Here is a 25,079-nt window from a genome sequence, read left to right on the forward strand (position 1 = left end):
TGTTTCATGTCAGGAATGCACCTGTTTTTTGAGTATTGCTCTTTATTTGCTGTCCTGATTTTAGAGTTTTTAAAGTTCTGGTAGCCAGATATTTATTTATTTTCATGGTTTACTCCTTTTTGTTGTAATTGTCCACATGCTTGTGGATTTCAATGGCTTCTCTGTGTAGTCTGACATAGTGGTTGTTAGAATAGTCCAGCATTTCTGTGTTCTCCAATAATAATATGATATGTCCAGGTTGGTCCATCAAGTGCTCTGTTATGGCTGACTTCTCTGCAGTGCCTTTCACGTTCCTTGATTCGTGTTTGGGCAATACTGCATTGGTGGTCCCCATGTAGACTTGTCCACAGCTGCATGGGATACGGTTGACTCCTGCAGAGGTGAGAAGATCCCTCTTATCCTTTGCTGAACGTAGCATTTGTTGGATTTTCTTGGTGGGTCTGTAAATAGTTTGTAGGCTGTGTTTCTTCATCAGCTTCCCTATGTGGTCTGTGGTTCCCTTGATGTATGGCAAGTTCCTCTGGGTGGGTCTTTGTCTTGACTCTCGTGTCCTGTTCTTGGCCTTGCAGCTCTTCTAATGTCTGTGGTGGAATCTCCATTGGCCCGTAGAGCCCAGTTTAGGTGGTTGCGTTTACCTTGGAGGAGGTGGGTCCGCAGATTCTTTTTGGATGGTCTGCCAGAGCTTTAATGGTGCTTCTTTTTTGACTTGGGTGATGGTTGGAGTTTTTATGTAGGTATCTATCTCTGTGTGTAGGCTTTCTGCAAACTGTGTGGCCCTGGTTTGTGGATGACCAGGACATCTAGAAATGGCAGTTTCCCTTCATTTGCTATTTCCCTGGTGAATTGGATGTCTGGGTGGATGTTGTTGAGGTGTTCCAGGAACTTGTTTATTAATTAGCAACTTTGCAATTTTTTTCCTTGTTCTAAAAAAAAAATTGAAAACTATGTGGGTTTTGATGGTTATTCACACTTGTTCTGCACAACATTTCACTGTTGCTGGTTTTTATAGAAGCAGCATTTTATGCATAGGAAATATAATATTTCTTGCAGTATTTCTATACATAAATATTATTTCTCATACTAAAAATGCTGATTTCTGTGCAGAAAATAGAGCATTCTATGCAAATCAATATTCCCTCCATTCCTGTTCAAGATCAGTAGAGAAGATCAACTTTTCTGTATTCTTTGGACCTCAAAATCAGTATTTGTGGCAAAAGAGTAAGTAATAAAATAGATAATTTCACCAATGACCTCTGGCACTTTTTCCTCCTGTACAGCATAAAGAGCATTAAATAGTTGGCCAGTGTGATTAATTTACACAGGCAAAGTATGAATAATTTATACTGACAAAGGGTTACCCCTCTAATCATTAATATTGATTATAGCTTTCCATGGGCATACAGCTATGCCTGAAGCCAAAAATATTGTTGCCACCTTGCCAAGCTGAACAGCAGTTCTAAAATAGATTGATTGTTGTCACCTCACCTTTATTCCATTCTACTAGTTCACTCATAATCAATGTGTGCTTTCTCAATTACTGTCAGTGTTTAAACAAACAAACAAATAAGGAGGACTTAATATGTCATTCATCGCCCAACTTTTGAATCATTCAGTTGTGAACCTGCCAATCCTTGGGCAAAGAATGAAACATTAGGTTTTCCTAGCCCAACACTCAAACTATTACATCAAATCTGCTCTATAATGTTTGGTTATACTAGTCCAGTGGTAAAATACATGCTTTGAAGCAAAAATGTTGGATAATAAGGAGGGATTAAGGAAAAACATATTAAACATCAAATTACGTTATGAGTTTACAAATTAAGCACCAAAACAACAAATTGACAGAAAAAGCAGTTGAATTCACGGTAATGTTATGTAGCAATTACTCTATTTATGATTTATTTATTTATTTATTTCGGACATTTATATCCCATCCTATCTCGACCTCCGCAGAGGAACTCAGGGTGGCTGACAACAAAAGCATAATTATATACCTTAGGTAAAAACAGTATAAAACATTATAAAAACATCATAAAAACAGTAAAACATTAGAACAATCACCAGAATTAAATTGTTGTCCTATACACAGTCCATGCAGGTCCATCAGAGTCCATTAAGCCATAGCTCTACCATCACGCCAGTCTAGTCCGCAAAGGCCTGATCCCACAGCCAGGATTTCACCTTTTTCTGGGAGTTCAGGAGGGAAGGAGCAGATCTTATTTCACTTGGGAGGGAATTCCATAGCCGAGGGGTCACCACAGAGAAGGCCCTGTCTCTTGTCCCCACCAACCACAATTGCAATGGTGGGGGGACTGTGAGCAGGGCCTCCCCAGATGATCTTAAGGTCCTAGGTGGTTTGTAGCAGGAGATACATTCGGACAGGTAAACTGGGCCAGAACCATTAACGGCTTTATAGGCCAACGCCAGCATTTTGAATTGTGCTTGGAAGTTAATAGACAGCCAGTAGAGCTGGCATAGCAAGGGCGTTGTGCGCCCTCCATATCACACTCCTGTGAGCAACCTGGCTGCCGAGCATTGGACTAGCTGAAGCTTCTGAACAATTTAGCACCAAAGCATCACAATGTATTGAAACAACTGTGGATCCGGGCAGGAGGCAGACTGCGTTGGATAATACAGAATGTTGGATAATTGAAGGTTGGATAAACGAGACTCTGCTGCATGTCAATATCAAGAATCTTGAAAGTCAGCGATGTCAGACAGAACTGGACAAAAATTTTCAGCAACAATTAAAAAGCCCACTTCTCTTAATTAGCTTAGCATCCTGTATTTAAAGCATAGGAGAGTGTTGGCTGTCCTTTTGCTCCCTTTAATTTACACCATTCAATGGGGTAAAATATCTTCGACTCTTTTCCTGATCTGCAGCTACCACTTGTGTTATGTCTCTGTCAGTGCCACATAATGGGGACTCCCTCACTGCAGTTCTATAGAGAGAGGAAGAGGTTTCTTTTCCTCATCCTTCTGTATAGTCAACTTTTGCAGAGAACAGAGGAAGCTCCAACTGCTTTGTGGCCTCCATACATGTCTCTTCCCTCACTATTTATGGGCAAGTGTTGGCAACTGCCTAACATGAATCTTGGAATGGAGTATCTCATCTGAACTGAGTTATAACCATGCATAACTTCAACTTGTAAAACTATATGGCTCGAACAGGATTCTGAATGGGTTGCTGTGAGTTTTTCAAGTTGTATGGTATAATGAGCAGCCGAGTAGTAGTAAGATTTTAAATTGATTTATGAGACGGGGAAATATAGAAAAATAATCCCAACGCTGCTCAACCAAATTATAACGATACACCACCACTACAGACTAGCTCACCAAAATATAGAGGGAGTATGGTCACTGAACCAACTGTCTATTTAAAAGTTAGGAACTGGGAACCACTGGACTTGAGAGACTTTAATGATTCTTCATAAGATTTCCGCTGCCACCATATTAATAATAAACAGGCTGAGTTTATGTTGAGAGATGGTTCTGTGACCCACACACTGTACCACTATAGTTTTCTTAGAGGCTGTTAAAAGCTGACTTGAATAATGCTTTGACCACAAAGATATTCACACTGAGGCTGGTATAAGTTGATAAAAATAACAAGAACGTTTATTGAACAGTCTTGAAATATTCAGGTACAAATGCTTGATGGTTTCAGTAAAATACTGGCATAAAAAGCTTGTGGTTGCATAGAGTAAAGATCTTAAAAACTTCTGGGTCTTAAAAGTCTTAAAAGTTTCAACACAGAAAATTACTTCAGAAAATGAATATCTGAAAGTAACTCCCCAATATCCCCCTTAGGAATCTAGCCAAAAACCCTGAACTAGACTTCCTTAGGAAATGAACAGACCAATAACGGGGTTCTGCTCCACACAGTATTCTAGCTATATTCTCAATAGCTATTCTGAATACTAAATATAACATACTGACCCAAACTTCTCCTTCAAAACCCAAACTGCTTTCGCTAACACCCACACTTTTTCTCTACCTGTTCCAAATTCCAACTCCCAAACTGGGACCTCAAACCTCAGTTTAAAAGACACTTTTTAACTTTAGATCACTTAGGCTCCACCCCCATCTTTCTAACCAATCCTAGCCTTCTGATTTTCCCTCCTAGACTAGAATACGTTCCCTCAAGGCAAACCTAAACTAAGATGGCTTCTCCCTGTCTCCCTTTCCTAAAATGGATGCCGTGGCTTCACCAGGCCCACTTCCTTAAACTATCAGGCAGCTAGCTTAGGTAAGGGATTCATTACATGTTCCAGTAGCATTCTCTCCTGACATTTCACCTGCATCTGTGGCAGGCATGCTCAGAGGTTCATTCAGAGGTCTGATCCTTGTAAATGCACAACAAACCATCAGGTAAAATTTTGATATCAGTCTATAGACTGCAGTTTTGGGCAGAGACAAAGTCCTCTTCTACACTGCCATATAATCCAGATTATCAAAGCAGATAATCCATATTATGAGCTTTGAACTGGACTATGAGTCTACACTGCCATACAATCCAGTTCAAAGCAGATAATCTGGATTTTATATGGCAGTGTAAAAGGGGCCAGAGACTTTGTTCAACAGCTAGCCATCAAGCAAGGTAACAAATTTGGGACAAAGGTGTGGCCCAATACAAACAGTGGTGCACCAATATAAGATCACTCTCTTTTCGTCCAGTTTAAAGTATGTGGGAAATGGATCAGAGCAAAGCACAGTGTAAGCTTGAATGATAGGTGTCTACTTTAGGTGGTGTCCAGGAGAGAGGACATTGAGGTCTATATACATCCCATGGCATTACTCCAGCAATTCCCAGTACAAAGAGATCACTCTTCAAGGTTAGCTTGGTATCAGATTGCAGCGTTGCCCACATTGAGACAGGCTTGATTTAAACTCTCAATTGTCATTCTGTTTACTCAACGCCCTTCCTCTAGGCAATCTCATGTTTGCATCAATTTGCAATCCACATAGAAAATTGTTCAGGTTTACAAGAAAATGTGTACGCCTTCCTCTTAATATATGCATTCTTGCAAGCAATTTTGCTCAATCCCCACATTTTTGCAAGCAGTTTCCCCAATACAACATGGCTGTGCTATTTTCACTGATACCTACTTTTATAGGCAGACTTTTCCTAATGCATGTATTTTATATGCAGCATTTTTAGCCCAATATTGAAATACAGAGAGCAAATGACTACAGAAAAAATGTTTGTGTTTTGCTTCACAAAGTGGTTTAGGAAAAATATGTATTAGGCAGGTTTGCCTTAAATTGGAAGCAAAACTAATTTCTACGTTGTGACAAGTGGGCATTTTCCCTTCCAAACTCTGATTGGCTAAAAGCTGGGTATTGTTTTGGTTTTTATCTAGTCTGCATGGTATGGTCAATTTTTGACAGCAAATATGTGTAGTTCTTGCCCAGTTGACAGATTAACAGCATTTGGTCACAACTCAGGGCTTTGAAATGGGAGGAATGTTAACCTTTGTGACAAGGTTTTTTGACTGAAAAACAACATGAAGATTTTTTATATTAACTATTTTACAGGAAACTTGCTCTAAAATAAAATATTAATCATCGCTTCTGGCTTTTGGAACAGGCAGTTCATGGTTGGGATCCTAATGATATCTTGTGCATGTTTAAGCCCTCTTATCCAACTTTATGTGTGTATATGTAGATATACAAAAATAGATAGAGAGATTTGATAGACAGGTAGACTAACAGAGCTGTGAAAATTATGAAGATAGAGATATACATATGATTCTATTTATTGCACGTTGTATGTTGTTCCCATGGCTGTGTGTCATGTGTCTTAGAGACTTAGGGAGTTGAATATATATATAACCTGGAGAGGAAAAGAAAGCAAGATGATGTGGTAGCTGTTTTGAAGATGTGGAACATGGTCATGTTAAAGATGGAATTAGTTGTTTATAAGACTATAACAATTAAAACTTGTGCGCCAGTTGTGCCCACACCTTGAGAAATCTGATCTGGCCACAGTGGTCCACGCTCTTGTTACATCCCGAATAGATTACTGCAACGCACTCTACGTGGGGTTGCCTTTGAAAACTGTTCGGAAACTTCAATTAGTCCAACGGGCGGCAGCCAGATTACTCACCGGAGCATCATACAGGGAACATACCACCCCTCTGTTGTGTCAGCTCCACTGGCTGCCGATCCAGTTCCGAGCACAATTCAAAGTGCTGGTTTTGACCTATAAAACCCTATACGGCTCCGGCTCAGAGTACCTGACCGAATGTATCTCCTTCTATGTCCCACCTCGGAGTTTAAGATCTTCTGGGGAGGCCCTGCTCTCGGCCTCGCCTCTATCACAAGTGAGGCTGGTAGGGACGAGGGACAGGGCCTTCTCAGTGGTGGCCCCTAGCCTGTGGAACTCACTCCCCAGGGAAATTAGGTCATCAACATCCCTCCTCTCCTTCAGAAGGAAGCTGAAAACATGGATATGGGACCAGGCCTTTGGGTAATCTGGCAGACTGACAAGATAATGACAATCAGAATTTGGAAAGGACTATGGTAATGCTGAATGGACTTACGGATTTTAGAACTCGGTGAACGTTGGCCACTAGATTGGCTTTTTAGTTGTTATTGTATTAATTGAATGTTTTAACCCAGTAGAGTGGTTATTGTTGTTATGTATTTTATCTGTTGAATTGTTGGCATCGAATTGTGGTTGTAAGCCGCCCTGAGTCCCCCCTAGGGGGTTGAGAAGGGCGGCGGTAGAAGTGCCCAAAATAAATAAATAAGTAAATAACATGAACTAATGGATTCTTATTCTAAATTCCAGCTAAATGTTAGAAGACGGTCTGTATAGGCTTGTGCATTTGGGGCAAACCTTGACCTATTATGTTCCCAGCTTTTGGTGGAGGTCCCGGTCCATTTTGTGGGAACCTCCCAAAATCGGGAGGGTTGTTTTAGGTTTGGGGCCCCAAAATTCAGACCATTACTGGAGGGCTTCCCACCCACTGGCTCCCCTTCCTTGCATGTGCTTCTGTTCTTCTTACCTGGCAATAGCTGTTTGTATTCTAGAGTAAGAGGCACTCAGCTGCAGGCATGCTCCAGGCCTACCTACGTGTCTTGTCACACACGCACTCTCTTTCCAAGGCAAGGAGGCAATTTCAACTCCAGACAAAAGCAGGCTTTCAAGTCAAGCAGATTTTTGTGCGGGGAGGGGGTTTCCAGTTTTGTGCTCCTGAAGAAATGGAAAACATTAAAGAAATGGTAGAAACAGTAGGAACCAATTCCATGCACAACTCTAGTTCTGTAGTCTCACTTTATTCTAAGAAGTGTTCAACAGTGGATTGGACTTGGAGAGCAATGGACTATTCTTCCTTAGAGTAGTTTGTACAGAGGTTGGATGGTCATCTCTCAGGAGTGCTTTATTTGGGTATTGCTGCCTTACCGGGTGTTGAAATAGCTGTTCCTTGCAGTCCCTTCCAACTTCAAGATTATGATTTTCTTTGCCTCTGTGCTCAATGTAAATTTGGCTATACAAGATCAAACATCTGTGGTAAGGTTGCGTAGCACAACCAAAGAAGAACTCCATAATGTTATACTATGTCTAATCAATGCAAAATCTCAACCCAAACTCACCAAAACGCTCAAGGAATTGGTGGGCCAAGGGACACACAAAGGCACTCATCACTTACTTTTATTCTAGTTTAACCCAATAACTAGGCTTGTGCAATGTGGTAAAGCTTGATGCGTTTTGTGTCCTGGCTCATGGTGAGGGACCCAATCTATTTTTGGGAGCCTCCCAAAACTGGGAGGGCAGATATCTGTTTTTGCTCTGGGGTGCCAAATGACAGTTGCACTCCAGGACAGGAAAAGCCCTCTGACTGTAAACACTAGGCCTGGGTAACAACGCAAAAATTTGTTTCTAAAATCGTTTTGTAATTGGGGGTTTTTTTTGTTTGGATATTTAAAATAATTACAAAATTTTCCAAAAAAAAAGTTCGGTATTTACGAAATTTCATAAATATTTACAAAACATTTTGTAAAGATGGCGCCCTTTTTTTTCAATGTAGGTGAACTACAACTCCAAAACTGAAGGTCAATGGCCCACCAAGACCTTCCCTGACAGATGGCCATCCAGCCTCTGGTTCAAAGAGTCTCCACCGCACTCCCTCTGGGGCAGAGAGTTTCACAGCTGAATGGCTCTCACCGTCGCCGCTCACTCGCCCCTCTCGCTCTCCGCTCGCCCGCCCCTCTCGCTCTCCGCTCGCCCGCCCCTCTCGCTCTCCGCTCGCCCGCCCCTCTCGCTCGCCGCTCGCTCGCCCCTCTCGCTCGCCGCTTGTGGGGTTCAGAACGCCCTTTGATTGCAGGTGAACCATAAATCCCCGTAACTAAAACTCCCAAATGTCAAGCCCTTCCCTGACAGATGGCCATCCAGCCTCTGTTTCAAAGAATCTCCACTGCACTCCCTCTGGGGCAGAGAGTTTCACAGCTGAATGGCTCTCACCGTCGCCGCTCGCTCGCCCCTCTCGCTCTCCGCTCGCTCGCCCCTCTCGCTCGCCGCTTGTGGGGTTCAGAACGCTCTTTGATTGCAGGTGAACCATAAATCCCCGTAACTAAAACTCCCAAATGTCAAGCCCTTCCCTGACAGATGGCCATCCAGCCTCTGTTTCAAAGAGTCTCCACCGCACTCCCTCTGGGGCAGAGAGTTTCACAGCTGAATGGCTCTCACCGTCGCCGCTCGCTCGCCCATCTCGCTCTCCGCTCGCCCGCCCCTCTCGCTCGCCCTCTCGCTCGCTTGCTCAGCCAGCGCCGAGAGAGGAGAGCTCCCAGCAAGCATCGGCAGGCGGCCATCTTACGTATTTCCGAAATGGACGGAAATACAAAATTTTTTGGCGCCTGCCGTTTCGATATTTAAAAACACTTCCAGGTTAAAAAAAAAAGTTTTGTAATCGTTTCGTAATTCAAAAAATAACGAATTTTTAACGAATTAACGAATTAACGAAACAAATTTCCCAGCCATAGTAAACACCACACCTTTGTTTGAAAACAATCCTTTTATTGAAGATAATTAAAAAGCAGCAAGTAAAAAGCGCTTTAAAGAAATAGGTAAATCCAATTAGGTAATAAGATAAGCAAGAGCAAAAATAGTTCAGGGTAAAATTTGAGTAAAGTCCATAAAAACAAAGTCCACACTTTTCAAATATAATTCAGGAAAACAGGAAACATTAATCCAAGGCATGAGTAGACCTTCATACATTCCAAGAGTCCAAACCATGAACAAGAAATACTTAGACAAGAATCTTCCAAGCAAAGCTTCCATGAAACAAAGGTTGAGAACTACACTTGATTCCAATGATACTTCATCTGACTATATTTCCAAAACTTGGAACTTTTATCCCCTCGTTAAGCTATTCTACGCACTCAGGAGTTGGTTTCGTTTTACTTGACATCCCCTTATCTTTTTCTGTCAGAGCCTGGCAGAATGCCGAAGGCACTGTTCGGCCTGTTTGTTTTGACTAATTTCCTCTCGTCTATCTATTTGCTCATTAAGTTTTGTAGCTGGGCCAGGTGCCCAGTTGTTTTCAAGCCCCAAATCCTGGGAACTCTCTGGTAGCAATTCAGGGAGTACACTATCATCCCCACACTCTTCAGGGACATTCTCATAGGAGACTACACTTTGCACAGGGGTCTCCTGGTCCATCTACGCATCAGTCTCAGTGACCAAAATATTGCCATCTTGAAATTCATTTGCATCACTTTCCACATCCAAAGCACCCTGATCCTGAAACACAATCACACGGCTGAACTCCAACATTGGCCCATTATGGGGAGGGGGGCTTTCCAGGCTCCCCTTCCCATCATTTTAGGTATTTAAGCTGTTTCTACTCTAGAGTACAGGTGCTCGGCTGCAGGCAGGTACATGCGCTTTCTCTCCTAGGCCTGCACACCACACAAACTCTTTCTAAGGCAAGGAGGCAAATTCTGCCTCTTAGTCTAGAGGAGAAGCATTTTGCTGAAGACAGGCATGCACACTTTCTTGCCCAAACTGCACCACACCAGCAGCCACACACTCTTTCCAAATTGTTATGCCAAAAAGCAGAGGAGAAGCCGAGATCAGCTCCCACTTGCTTTCATGTTGGGCGGGTTTTTGTACCAGGAGGGCCCTTACCGTTATGGGCTCCAAAAGTCCCTAAGGTACCGAAAGAAATGGAGGAAACTGAAGAAACTAATTCCATGCACAAGTCTACCAATAACATGAACCTTGGGTTGTTGTAGGTTTTTTCGGGCTATATGGCCATGGTCTAGAGGCATTCTCTCTTGACGTTTGACCTGCATCTATGGCAAGCATCCTCAGAGGTAGTGAGGATGCTTGCCATAGATGCAGGCAAAACGTCAGGAGAGAATGCCTCTAGAGCATGGCCATATAGCCCAGAAAAACCTACAACAACCCAGTGATTCTGGCCATGAAAGCCTTCGACAACATGAACCTTACTTTTACTTGTTGAGATATAGCTGCAAATGCAATGCAGCTATAGTGAAGAGCGAGTCAATCATTCCCTAATGTTTGAACATTACTTGAGATTCATCCTTACTGGCTGTTAAATTCTTTTTGGAGTAAAAAAAAATTAAGTATGCAAGGCTTAAAGATTTGCACTAAGTAGTTAAAAGCAAATGTATAGATTTTTGTAAATGATATTCAAACACATTGGGAGAAGGAGTTCCTTGTACCAAATTTCCTCCCGGTGATTTCCTTAATTATTTCCCATCAGTGTAAACTGTAGATTTCCATCATTCCTGCATTTTAAATAGATTTTAAAATGCTTATTACAGAAACAAGAAAAATGCATGTGCATTTGAAATGTGAAATGTACTTTTGAGATACTGATATGTGTGTTGCTTAGACAGCTACTCCAAGACAGATTTCTCAAAGTGAGGCTCAACAGGAGAAATGAGGGTTTTATTTTGATGCTTTTGAGTCTTCTTTGGCTTGTAACAAAATGCACGGTGAGAAAAGAATGCCCATTTTCTGCTCTGAAATCTGCACCAGACACAGGTCTGCTCTCAGCCAATGCTCTATTGTCAAGCACATCTCCTAGTTTTTTTTCATTTGTGACCTCATTGGTAGCCTTTGCTGTGTGCAGGAATGGAGAGGAAAAACAATATGCTCCCTTCCCTTTTCCAGCCTGACTTTCTGGGTAGTGAAAAAGGTCTCTAAGCTGAGAAAACCTTGGGCAAATCCACTTCTCATGTGAGCCATTGCTCTCCTGCTATCTGTGTGCTCCAATTACCAATCTGACCAACTCAACATTTGAATATGTGGAAGTTGATTTTGGAAATGGTGGAATGGCATCCAAATATTTGGGATAGAAAGTATGCTGTCTCAGGGAGGAAAAAATAATTGCACCTTTCTAATTTTGAAAAGGGAGATATCAACATGTGTTGTCAAAAGCTTTCATGGCCAGAATCACTAGGTTGATGCAGGTTTTCCAGGCTGTATAGCCATGTTCCAGAAGCACTATCTCCTGATGTTTTGCCCACATATATAGCAGGCATCCTCAGAGGTTGAGGGGTCTGTTGGAAACTAGGCAAGTGAGGTTTACATATCTGCAGAATGTCCAGGATGGGAGAAAGAACTCTAGTTTGTTGGAGGCAAGAGTGAATGTTGTAATCGGCCTGCTTGATTAGCATTGAATAGCCTTGCAGCTTGAAAGCCTGGCTGCTTCTTCCTGCCTGGGGGAATCCTTTGTTGGGAGGTGTTATTTAAAACATTTATATTCCGCCCTTCTCACCCCGAAGGGGACTCAGGGTGGAGCACAGCATATACATGGCAAATATTCAATGCCGGGACACAGATTCACATACAATACATAGACATTAAAAACCATTTATCAAAATATTAAAATACACCATTTAAAACCATCCTAGTCACCCTCATCGAATCTAATTGGCCTGGTCATCTTTCCTATTGCCGCTTTATTGCCCTGCCCTGAAAGCTTGATGCCACAGCCAAGATTTTTCCATCCTTCTAAAGGATGAGAGAGGGGGCCGACCTGATCTCATCAGGAAGGGAGTTCCATAGCCAGGGAGCAATCACCGAGAAGGCCCCAAGAAGGCCCTGTTAGCTAGCTGTCTGGAATTCCTCTGTTTTTTTAGTGTTGCTCTTTATTTACTGTCCTGATTTTGGAGTTTTTTAAATACTGGTAGCCAGCTTTTGTTCATTTTCATGGTTTCCTTTCTGTTAAAATTGTCCACATGCTTGTAGATTTCAGTGGCTTCTCTCAGTAGCCTGACATGTTGGTTGTTTGAGTGGTCCAGCATTGCTGTGTCCTCAGATAATATGCTGTGTCCAGGCTGGTTCCTCAGGTGCTCTGTTATGGCTGATTCTCTGGCTGAATTAGTCTGCAGTGCTTTTCATGAACAAAATCTTACTAGTTTTCTAGAAATAAGAGCAATAATATAAATAGAGATAGAGATTACACCAAAATCAGCAGGAAATTCCATTAGAAGAATGGTACAGGGAAATTTGGAACATTGCTATTAACGATAATCTGACTTGCAATATTAAAATTAAAAAGGGAATATGGAAACAAACAGATTTTAGGAAGATATGGGGAAATTTATTGAGTATATCTTTAATGAGGGAAAGGCGTACAAGCCGGCAACAGAAGCAATGAAATTTTGGACTTGCGAAACAATATGACTTGGTTGGTCCCGGAGAAGGGGGCACAAAATAAGAGGAAGGGAGGAAAAGGAATAATAATAATAATAATAATAATAATAATAATAATAGGAGGAACTTAATTGGAACTTTTACCACAAATACCATCTGCCTGTGACAAAGAACTGGTGGGATCACAAGCCTAAAAAAAAATTCAGAAAATGAACACATCAAGCTACTCTGGGACTTCCGAATTCAGACTGACAGAGTTTTGGAGCACAAGACTCCTGACCTCACAATCGTGTTAAAAAACCAAGTATGGATTATCGATGTTGCAATCCCAGGCAACAGCAGGATTGAAGAGAAACAACTGGAAAAGCTGCCACGATATGAGGATTTAAACATCAAACTCTGGCACAAGCCAGTAAAAGTGGTCCCAGTGGTGATTGGCACACTAGGTGCAGTGCCTAAAGACCTTGGCTTGCACTTAAACACAATCAGCACTGATAAAATTACCATCTGTCAGCTGCAAAAGGCCACCCTACTGGGATCTGCATGTATTATTTACCAATACATCACATAGTCCTAAACACTTGAGAAGTGTCCGGCGCATGATCCAATACAACAGCCAGTATAGTGATTGCTGTATACTAATCTTGTTGTGTTTCAAATAATAATAATAATAATAATAATAATAATAATAATAATAATAAAGAAATAAAACATGTATAAGTAAATAAAAGGTGTGTAGTAGAGGTATATGTAGTACAAGTTGTAATGGAAAGTTTAAAAATGAAAAGAAATATTCTAAAAGATGTTTTTGATTGTTTTTTTTTCTTTTACTAATGGATTGTATTCAATATGGCATTCTCCTTTGTCTAAGGTATTGTACAAAGAGGAAAGAATGCATACTTACATTCTGCAAGACCAAGAACAAGCCACGAGAGTAAAGATGAAGATCCACCCAGAGGAAAAGTGTTCCTGCCATACATCAAGGGAACCACTGACCGCATAGGGAAGCTGATGAGGAAACACAACATACAAACTATTTACAAACCCACCAAGAAAATCCAACAAATGTTACGTTCAGCAAAGGACAAGAGGGATCCTCTCACCTCTGCAGGAGTCTACCGTATACCATGCAGCTGTGGACAAGTCTACATAGGGACCACCAAACGCAGCAGCATTGCCCAAACACAAATCAAGGAACATGAAAGGCACTGCAGACTACTTCAACCAGAGAAGTCAGCCATAGCAAAGTACCTGATAAACCAACCTGAACACAGCATATTATTTGAGAACACAGAAATGCTGGACCACTCTCACAACCACCATGTCAGACTACACAGAGAAGCCATTGAAATACACAAGCATGTGGACAATTTCAACAGAAAGGAGGAAACCATGAAAATGAACAAAATCTGGCTACCAGTATTAAAAAACTCTAAAATTACAACAGCAAAACAACAAAGAGGAAACAATCAGGGACATCTAATCACCTCTCAACAAATGTTTGCCCCAGGCACAGTCAGGCCATTGTATGCTAATCATGGTGGTCAGTTGAAACATTCACACCTAGCTCCAGCAGACAAGAGTCCTTTCTCCCACCCTGGTCTTTCCACAGATATATAAACCCTTTTGCCTAGTTCCAACAGACCTCACTACCTCTGAGGATGCTTGCCATAGATGAAGGCGAAACGTCAGGAGAGAATGCCTCTAGTCCATGGCCATATAGCCCAAAAAAACCTACAACAACCCAATGTATACTTAATTTTTGATTGACAAATTCATAAATAAATTTTAAAAAGATGTGTCCAAGTCAGTATGTGCAGAACATCTGAGAACATCTGGAGCTGGAAGAGGTCCTTCAGCCGACTGCGTTCACCAATATGTCAGCTCCTCACCACCATATATGGCTTTCCATCTGCCATTACCATTTTTTCACATTGAAAGCACTATTTTCTTTTCCTGATTGCATTTTAGATGATCTCCCCTGTCCCCAAATTTTCTCTCAGATACTTCGTCTCCTCACTTTTTTAATGAATGAATTTCCTTTTAATGGACGTGTTACAAAGACAACACAACACACCTGTTTCATACTTCAAAACCACCTTGTTTCAAAGGCAAATGATGAAAGTGGTTAAAATCTGAAGCATTCCTTGATAATCAGGCAGTCTTTCATGCTTTGATCTAGACACGGGTGTTTTAATTCTAACTTCCTACAGTTGCAAGGCATGAAGACTCTGACTTTTGAGGAGCTTTCTCGGGGAATTTATCAAATCCATCCCAGTCCTATCATCTACTTCCAAATATCTTTTTTCTTTAATGAAATTTCCATATTGGAAGAGCCTTCTGACAGCGCATACGATTAGAAAATGTATTCAAACTGTAGGGAATGAAATCAGTGAGACATGGGTTATATCAAGAATGGTGTATGCAAGGAATGTATTGAAAAACAGAACAGCACTCTAAACACAATTTTGTTACATTCTAGGGAAAGTATTAAAGAGGAAGCAATTTAGCAAAAGGAGGAGAGGTGTACATGTTAAAGAGATCTTGGGGTCCCCGTGGACAACAAGTTCAACATGAGCCAACAATGTGATGCAGCGGCAAAAAAAGCCAATGGGATTTTGGCCTGCATAAATAGGAGTCTAGTGTCTAGATCCAGGGAAGTAATGCTACCCCTCTATTCCGCTTTGGTTAGACCACACATGGAATATTGTGTCCAATTCTGGGCACCACAATTGAATAGAGATATTGACAAGCTGAAATGTGTCCAGAGGAGGGCGACTAAAATGATCAAGGGTCTGGAGAACAAGCCCTACGAGGAGCGGCTTAAAGAGCTGGGCATGTTTAGCCTGAAGAAGAGAAGGCTGAGAGGAGACATGATAGCCATGTATAAATATGTGAGAGGATGTCACAGGGAGGAGGGAGCAAGCTTGTTTTCTGTTGCCCTGGGGACTCGGATGCGGAACAATGGCTTCAAACTACAAGAAAGGAGATTCCATCTGAACATTAGGAAGAACTTCCTGACTGTGAGAGCCGTTCAGCAGTGGAACTCTCTGCCCCAGAGTGTGGTGGAGGCTCCTTCTTTGGAAGCTTTTAAACAGAGGCTGGATGGCCATCTGTCAGGGGTGCTTTGAATTTGATTTTCCTGCTTCTTGGCAGAGGGTTGGACTGGATGGCCCATGAGATCTCTTCCAACTCTATGATTCTATATGTTAGAATTTATCAAAACACTTACAGTATTCTGACAATTCTAGTTTGGTATGCGGGCACTTCTTCATTTCTTATTTGGTGACATGGACTACGGAAAGAGGGTTTGTTGCAAGAATTTGTAGGAATGTGTGAACTTATACAACTCTAGCCTGGAAACTTGTTCTGACACAAGTGTACATGCTACTGAAGAATATTTTTGCCAACCTTATATGGAAATGTTTGCCTTTATGTGCCAACTCTTCTAAGCATTTTCTTGTCTTCTAGATCTTTTAATATGCATTTTTGAAATGTTAATTTTGTGTCTTGCGCTTACCAAACTGTTTGGGTTCAGTTTGCAAAAACATAGATTGTCAAATATCATTTTGCACAGAATGTGGGAATTCCCAGTCTCAAATTCTCTTTAGTTTCATGAAAGTCTGATCTGACCACGGTGGTCCATGCTCTGGTTACATCCCGAATAGATTACCGCATTGCACTGTACGTGGGTTACCTTTGAAGACTGTTCGGAAACTTCAATTAGTCCAATGGGCAGCAGCCAGATTGCTCACCGGAGCACCATACAGGGAGCATACCACCCCCCTGCTATGTCAACTCCACTGGCTGCTGGTCCATTTCTGAGCACAATTCAAAGTGCTGGTCTTGGCCTATAAAGCCCTTTATGGCTCCAGCCCAGCTTACTTCTCCAAACATATTTCCCTCTATGTTCCACCTCGTAGTTTAGGATCCTCCGGGGAGGCCCTGCTCTCGGTCCCACCAGCCTTGTAAACTCATCTGGTGGGAACAAGGGACAGGTCCTTCTCTGTGGTGAACCCCGCTTATGGAACTCGCTCCCCAGCAAGATCAGATTGGTGTCCTCCCACCTTTCCTTTAGGAAAGAACTGAAATCATGATTTTGGAACCAGGCCTTTGGCTAGCAGGTTTAATGGCACTTTGACATTAATAATGGAAATGGCTATATGATTGTATAACTAATGTTATTGTTTTTAATCTATTGTGTATTTATGGTTTTATTTTGTTGTTATACTATGATATTTGCGGCATCGAATTGTTGCCAGTCCCTCCTCAGGGGTTGAGAAGGGCAGGGTAGAAATGTTGTAAATAAATAAATAAAATAATTTATGTGAGTTAGGGTTGTTCATGGATCCTGTTTCCTTTGGAAGCTGCAGCACCTCGGGTACCTTTGGGATCATGTAATGGGAAGGCGTCCCCCAGCTCAGAAACCCACTCAGAAGCTGATCACCATTTCCCCCTCTACTTTTGTGAGCATGTGGCACACCATGCCTCCTTATCTTCAAAAGAGTGTGTGTGTGGTGTGCAGGTCCGGCGTGCGCATGCACCTGCCTGCAGCCAAGTGTCTCCTGTAGAGTAAGAAAGTCAGAACTTGCCTCCTTGGAAAGAGAAAGTGATTGTGTGATGTGCAGGCCCAGAAAAAGTGTTCACCTGCCTGCATCAAAGTGTTTGTCCTCTAGAGAAGAAACAAGTAAGAAGCCTCCTTAAAGCACCTGCCTGCCTGCAGCTGAGCACCAAATGTCAGTGTGCTGGAAGAAGCAAAGACCACCAGCATTGAAGCGATGAAGCAAAGACCACCAGCATTGAAGCAGTTGCTCTACTCTGAACTCAAGAATGGAAAATGGAATGTTGGTGAGCAGGAAAAGAGATTTAAAGATGGGCTCAAAGCGAACCTTAAAAACTCTGGCATAGACACTGAGAACTGGGAAGCCCTGGCTCTTGAGCGCTCCAGCTGGAGGTCCGCTGTGACTAGCAGTGCTGCAGAATTTGAAGATGCATGAATGGAGAGCAAAAGAGAGAAATGGGTCAAGAGGAAGGTGCGTCAAGCCAATCCCAACTGGGACCGCCTTCCACCTGGAAACCAAAGCCCTCACTGCGGGAGACGATGCAGATCAAGAATAGGGCTCTATAGTAACCTACGGACCCATCCTAGAGGATTATCCTACTCGGACAACGAGGGATTGCCTAAGTAAAGTAAGTAAGTCAGTAAGGCCCAGCATGCACATGTATCTGCCTGCAGCCAAGCGTCTCCTGTAGAGTAATAAAGTCAGAACTTGCCTCCTTGCCTTGGAAAGAGAAAGCGATTGTGTGATGTGCAAGCCCAGAAAGCGTGTCTGTCCTCTAGAGTAGAAATAAGTAAGAAGCCTCCTTAAAGCACATGCCTGCCTGCAGCTGATCACCTCTGCTCTAGAGTAAAACAGCTTAAATGCCTGAAATGTCAGAAAGGGGAGCCTGGGGAGACCACCCCACCTCCATGACAGGCTGATAGAAAACTGGTATTTTGGCACTCCAGAGCAAAAACAGATATCTGCCCTCCCAATTTTGGGAGGCTCCCAAAAACAGATAGGGACCTTTACCAAAAGTCAGGACACAAAACGGGTCAAGGTTTACCCTGAATGCACAAGCGTAATATGAGTGCAGGGGAGACATTGAGAAAGAGAGCAAGAATTGTTTATATTCCAGACAAAAGCAAACTGAAACATTTTCCTCTCCTCTGAAAGAAATCAGAAGCTTTAGTCTAACTTTTTTCACACATCCCAGAAATGTAAGATGAGAAATCTTTCACCTTGAATCCTGAAAAGGTGGGATAACAACAACGAGATGGGAAGTTTTAATAAATTGAACACTTGAAGACCCAGAATGTTTCTTTTCTTTTTCAACAATACAGTCAGAATGTTCATGTTTGACTATTTCGTTCTCACAAGTGAAGATGAGTCATGTCTACAGTGTTTTCTTTACAGTAGAGACAATGAATGTTTTTGGAGAGCTTCAGTCTAGTGTTTGCATATTCTCAAGTGTTTTTGAAATATTCTGTGTTTCTATGATCATTCTGGAGAATTGGAAAAAAGAGAAGAACCCCAATACCTTCCAAAAAAAATAGACTATATTTTTTCATTGTGTGAAATATTGTTGCTTTCTACACAGTACACAATGTTGCATTAAAATACCTTACGCAACTCAAAAAAAAGGTCTTACACACAGCAATTACGCACTACAGAACTATGGGCCTATATTTTTGAGAGTGTACAAAAATACTGTTTTTGCGGAAAGCTTTTGTTGTGCAAGATTGCTGTTTTCTATACAAAAGAATAGAAATTGTTTCTCACAAAATGCTTGCACACAATCCACAAATTGGCACAAAAATCCCACACATGAACATGCCTGTCTGGAGCTTTGTTTGTGTTTTGTGTTTTGTAAGAATACATAGAGAAGCAAAGAAGTAACAACAAAATAAAAGTTGTTCCGTGGATCTTGGGCGTCTTTGGGGATTCGTGAAAGTTATCTTCAGTTTGCTTTCATGGCCAAGAAGAAGGGAAAAGATGGATGTATTGGTGAAGGCTTTCATGGCCGGAATAATTGGGTTGTTTTAGGTTTTTTGGGGGTATATGGCCATGTTCTAGAGGCATTCTCTCCTGACGTTTCACCTTCATCTATGGCAAGCATCCTCAGAGGTAGTGAGGTCTGTTGGAACTAGGAAAAAGGGTTTATATGTCTGTGGAATGACCAGGGTGAGACAAAGGACTCTTGTCTGCTGGAGCTAGGTGTGAATGTTTCAATTGATCACCTTGATTAGCATTTGATTGCCTGGCAGTGCCTGGAGCAATCTTTTGTTGAGAGGTAATTAGATGTCCTTGTTTGTTTCCTCTCTGTTGTTGTGCTGTTCTAATTTTAAAATGAACAAAATCTGGCTACCAATATTAAAAAAAACTCTAAAATTAGAACAGCACAACAACAGAGAGGAAACAAACAAGGACATCTAAAATGATAAAATGATAAAATGATAAAAGATTAAAATGACAAAAGATCTGGAGAACAAGCCCTATGAGGAGCGGCTTAAGGATCTGGGCATGTTTAGCCTGAAGAAGAGAAGGCTGAGAGGAGATATGATAGCCATGTATAAATATGTGAGAGGAAGCCACAGGGAGGAGGGAGCAAGCTTGTTTTCTGCTTCCTTGGAGACTAGGTCGCGGAACAATGGCTTCAAACTACAAGAGAGGAGATTCCATCTGAACATGAGGAAGAACTTCCTGACAGTGAGAGCCGTTCAGCAGTGGAACTCTCTGCCCCGGAGTGTGGTGGAGGCTCCTTCTTTGGAAGCTTTTAAACAGAGGCTGGATGGCCATCTGTCAGGGGTGATTTGAATGCAATATTCCTGCTTCTTGGCAGGGTGTTGAACTGGATGGCCCATGAGGTCTCTTTCAATTCTTTGATTCTATGATTCTATGATCTAATTACCTCTCATCAAAAGATTCCTCTAGGCACTGCCAGGCAATCAAATGCTAATCAAGGTGATCAGTTGAAACATTCACACCTAGCTCCAGCAGACAAGAGTCCTTTGTCCCACCCTTTTCATTCCACAGATATATAAACCCATTTTCCTACTTCCAACAGACCTCACTACCTCTGAGGATGCTTGCCATAGATGCAGGCGAAACGTCAGGAGAAAATGCCGTTTGAACATGGCCATATAGCCCGAAAAAACCTACAACAACGAAAAGATGGATGTTGTAATGACTGCTATTCAGGAACGATTAACGCACACTGGGATAGGGAGAGCTATAAACACATATTATTTACTATCAGTCAGCAGAGAACAGGATCTTTAATTACTTAAACCATTGGGATTCAAAAAATACCACCGTTGGAAAAACAATATATTTATCCGCATTATGCATTTGCAGAAGCCATTTGCTATTGGAAGTGGATTAATTGCACACCATTTTCCACTTCTGCTGTGGTATTTATTCATATTAATTAATTAACATAGAACTAAACTCTTCTCATTGTTTTGTCAAAGAGGGGCTAAGAACAGAAAGTGGCATAATTAGATGTTTCCCCCAGTTCTTAAGAACATAATCTTCTTGAATGTATAAGCCTTTCCTCTGTTATTATTTACTGTTTAGCTTTTTTAATTGGTCTGAATCATTAACAGGCAAAAGTTTAACAACAAACAATTAAAGGATCCTAATTGTCACCACATTCCCCTAAACATCGGCACGCAAGCCAAATCTGCCCTTAGAAAGCCTCACAATGTCAATGTTATTTACTGCTCCTTAGGGTAAGCTCTTTTGCAAATTGGAGGAGACACAAGGGCTCAGCTTCTCACTTAGAGTCATCATTGCTTCTCTTGTAGTGATCACAACTAAGTTCATATTAATGTATTGCCAAAGGCTTTCAGGACTGGAATCAATGGGTTGTTGTAAGTTTTTTGGGATGTATGGCCATGTCCCAAAAGCATTATCTCCTGAAGTTTCCTCACAACTTCTGAGGATACCTGCCATAGATGCCGGTGAAACATCAGGAGAGAATAATAATAATAATCATCATCATCATCATCATCATCATCAACTTTATTTACACCCCGCCACCATCTCCCCAAATGGGACTCGGAGCGGCTTACATGAGGCCATGCCCAGCGATACATTACAGCAACATAAAATATAAACAGCAAAATAACATCACAATAAAATAAATAAACCAATCAAGTAAAATAAACAGTACAAAATAACATAATGGAAAATAAAATACAGTGGGCGAGCCAAATGCTTCTGGAACATAGCCTGTGCAGGTACAGCTGTACCAGGAGCTCCAATTTTGTTTGCTTTGCATTGAATGTTTGTTGTAGTCCTAAGTTTCAGGGACTCTGCAGATAGGTGGCTTCTTTTGGCTGCAATCATAGGGCAAGCCACCTGCCAATTATAGTTAGGTTCCCTAGCCCCGCACCCTTTTTGGGTTTTTGGAGGGAATAGGAGCCAGTTTGGGTTCAGTCCACACAGAGAAGCTTTCCATGCAGGACATAATACCAAGAGCTCCTGTAGAAAGCTTCATCTTCTACGGCTTGGCCGGGGAGTTATACAGCCTACAGCTTGGCTGGGGAGAAAAGGCCCCACAGCTTGGCTGAGGATTTTATAGTCTTACAGCTCCTTTGCTGAAGGACTTCAGCCAGCCATCACTGAAACCTGAACTCCTTCTTTTCCCCTGGAAGTCTACAAAGCTCTGCTTAGTAAGGGTCGCTCGCGGAAGCCAGATGCAGTTGGTACCGGGTGCAGGGGCTCCATGCCAACAGAGGCAAGTACAGACTGCCCAGATTAGAAGTTAAGGATTTCCCCATTAGTTAGTATACAGTTATGAAGATAGTGCCTGTTCCCAGTGAACAAGACTGCAAGAGACAATAGACTGTTAAGAAAGCCTTGAAGTACCTGTTTGTTTTCATTAATAAAGAACTTTGTTGAACCTTTAAGTATTCTAGAGACTGTGTTTTAAGGAAATCCAAAGGCCTTTAATCTGAGGCAGCCCCGGCGTCCCGTTGGGCACACAGAATTTATGTCCTGTCTACAGTCTGATGCACAGGCCCAGTGTGCGGCAGCACATAGCCATACAGCCCCAAAAACTTACAACAACGCGGTAAGTTCATATTTTGACTTGAAAAAAAAACAAAACAAAATGACTATAATGATAGGAGCATCTCAAACATCAAAGGATCTTTTTAAAAATATGGCCATCACAACTATAGACATGATTCTGCATCACATATTCAGGAAAATCTGCTATCACTCAAGAGCCCTGGTTCACAAGGAGGGGCACATGCCCTACAGGGGGGCAATTTGATTTTTAGGAAGGGGCAATTCGAAAGTTAGCTATTAACAGTGACTTTTTTGCATTTCTTATGGTTCTAGGAGCTTCATATACAGTGAAGGAGCTTCATATATATATTGTGATGTACATGGTGGTCAGCTGGTGACAACAGAGTAGATGATAGTCCACACATAGAGAGGAAGGAGTGGAGAGAGCATGGAGTTCACTGGAGACAAGTGCATGAGCACAGAAAAGGGAGGCCACTTTAACCCCTCTCAATGGTCTAATAATAATAATAATAATAATAATAATAATAATAATAATTTAAAAATAAATAAATAATAAAAATAATAAACAGATGCTCCCAGTGGTTATTGGCACACTGGATGCCATGCCAAAAGATCTCAGCCGGGATTTGGAAACAATAAACATTGACAAAATCACAATCCATCAACTGCAAAAGGCCACCTGACTTGGATCTGCACACATCCTTTGAAAATACATCACACAGTCCTAGACGCTTGGGAAGTGTTCGACTTGTGATTTTGTGATACGAAATCCAGCATATAGATCTCATTTGCTGTGACATACTGTGTTTTTGTGTCAATAAAATAATAATAATAATAATAATAATAATAATAATAATAATAATACACTTTATTTATATTCTGCTTTAACTCCCCGGAGGGATTCAGAATGGACTACAGAACACATATAAGGCAAACATTCACTGTCTTTTACACAAAAAACTATAGCATACAATACACATATAAGGTTAAGGTCTTCCCCTTTATCCATCTCTGGCGCCTGGAGGCAATACTCAACTTCCAGCCATGTTGTACTCAACTTCCAGGTGTTCTTGTACCATTTTCCATTCCGAGATGCCTGCTGTCAGCAGACATCTCCAGTCTATTTGCTGGTGCGTCTACATGTCTGCATGGCGCGCCCTTTTACCTTCCCACTGAGGCAGTACCTATTAATCTACTCACATTGCATGCTTTTGAACTGCTAGGTTGGCGGAAGCTAGGACAGAGTGTTGGGAGCTCATCTCAAATCACGGTTTCGAACTGTGGCTTCAAACTTACAAACTATACAAAATATATAAAAATATATTTTTGTTCTGCCCATGAATGTGACTGCTTTCATTGGTAAGTCAATATTTTTGTATATAAAAATAAAGATGATCAGCTCCAAGAATATTAGTGTCAGGTGATGGGATAGTCTTGCATGTTTTCACCAAAGGCCCACCCTGAAGTTAGAGGCCCTGAATTCAATGCAGATTTCTCAAATCAATTCGTTCTTTTATTTTTCTCTTTCATGGATGTTGCATTCTTTGGAAACATGTTTAGATCAACTTAATGACCTTTTAGTTTTCCTCCGCTTGAATAGGATTATTCACTTTTTGAATTTAAAAAGTATATGTCGGGCGAGGGGAGTCAGGATTTTGGAGATGGCAGGGCATGGCCAAAAGAAAGTTGGAAACCATTGCCCTAGAGCAGTGTTTCTCAACCTGAGGGTTGGGACCCCTGAGGGGGTCGCGAAGGGGTGTCAGAGGGGTAGCCAAAGACCATCAGAAAATGCAATATTTTCGGATGGTCATGGGGAATTCCATGTGGGAAGTTTGAGCCAATTCTATCGTTGGTGGAGTTCAGAATGTTCTTTGATTGTAATGAACTATAAATCCCAGCAACTACAACTCCCAAAAGTCAAGGTCTATTTTCCCCAGGTTCCACCAGTGTTCACATTTGCGCATATTGAGTATTTGTGCCAAGTTTGGTCCAGATCCACCATTGTGTGAGTCCACAGTGCTCTCTGAATATAGGTGAACTACAACTCCCAAACTCAAGGTCAATACCCACCAAACCCTTCCAGTGTTTTCCATTGGTCATGGGAGTTCTGTATGGCAAATTAGGTTCAAATCCATTGCTGGTGCAGTTCAGAATGCTCTTTGATTATAGGTGAACTATAAATCCCAGCAACTACAACTCCCAAATTACAAAATCAATCCAACCCCACTAGCATTTACATGTGGTTGCATTGGGTATTTGTGCCTAATTTGGTCCAGTGAATGAAAATACATCTTGCATATCTGATATTTACGCTATGATTGATAACAGTAGTAAAATGACTGTTATGAAGTAGCAACAAAAACAATGTTATGGTTGGGAGTCACCACAACATGAGGGACTGTATTAAGGGATCCCAGCATTAGGAAGGTTGAGAACCACTGCTCTAGAGTCTTTCTTTCCATAGGGAAGCTCTCTAGAGGGACTGCTGTAGATGCTTTCCAGTTGGGAGATGATGGAAGACGCAGTTCAGCAAACCAAGAAGCTCTCCATCCTGGCTAGAATTGGAAGAAAAAGAACCAAAGTTGTGGTTGAGGTGGGCCAATCCCTCCCAAGTAGGCCAAAGTTTATTTGGATAAAAAAAGCAAAACAAAACCCAAAACTATCCATCAACAAAAACAAGGCTGTCATGGGGACTGACAGCCTTCCATTCCACTTGTGTCCAAAGAGTATAGACATGCCCTTAGTTCTTCTGGAGTATGCTACAGAACTTCAAGAAAACCTTCAAATCCCCTTTTGGCCAGAGTTGACAGCAGCAAGAAAAGAAATGTAGGCATGCACACCTCAGTATAAATAATTAATGC

Source organism: Anolis sagrei, chromosome 10 (genome assembly GCF_037176765.1).
Source record: "Anolis sagrei isolate rAnoSag1 chromosome 10, rAnoSag1.mat, whole genome shotgun sequence".
NCBI classification, from domain to species: Eukaryota; Metazoa; Chordata; class Lepidosauria; order Squamata; family Dactyloidae; genus Anolis; species Anolis sagrei.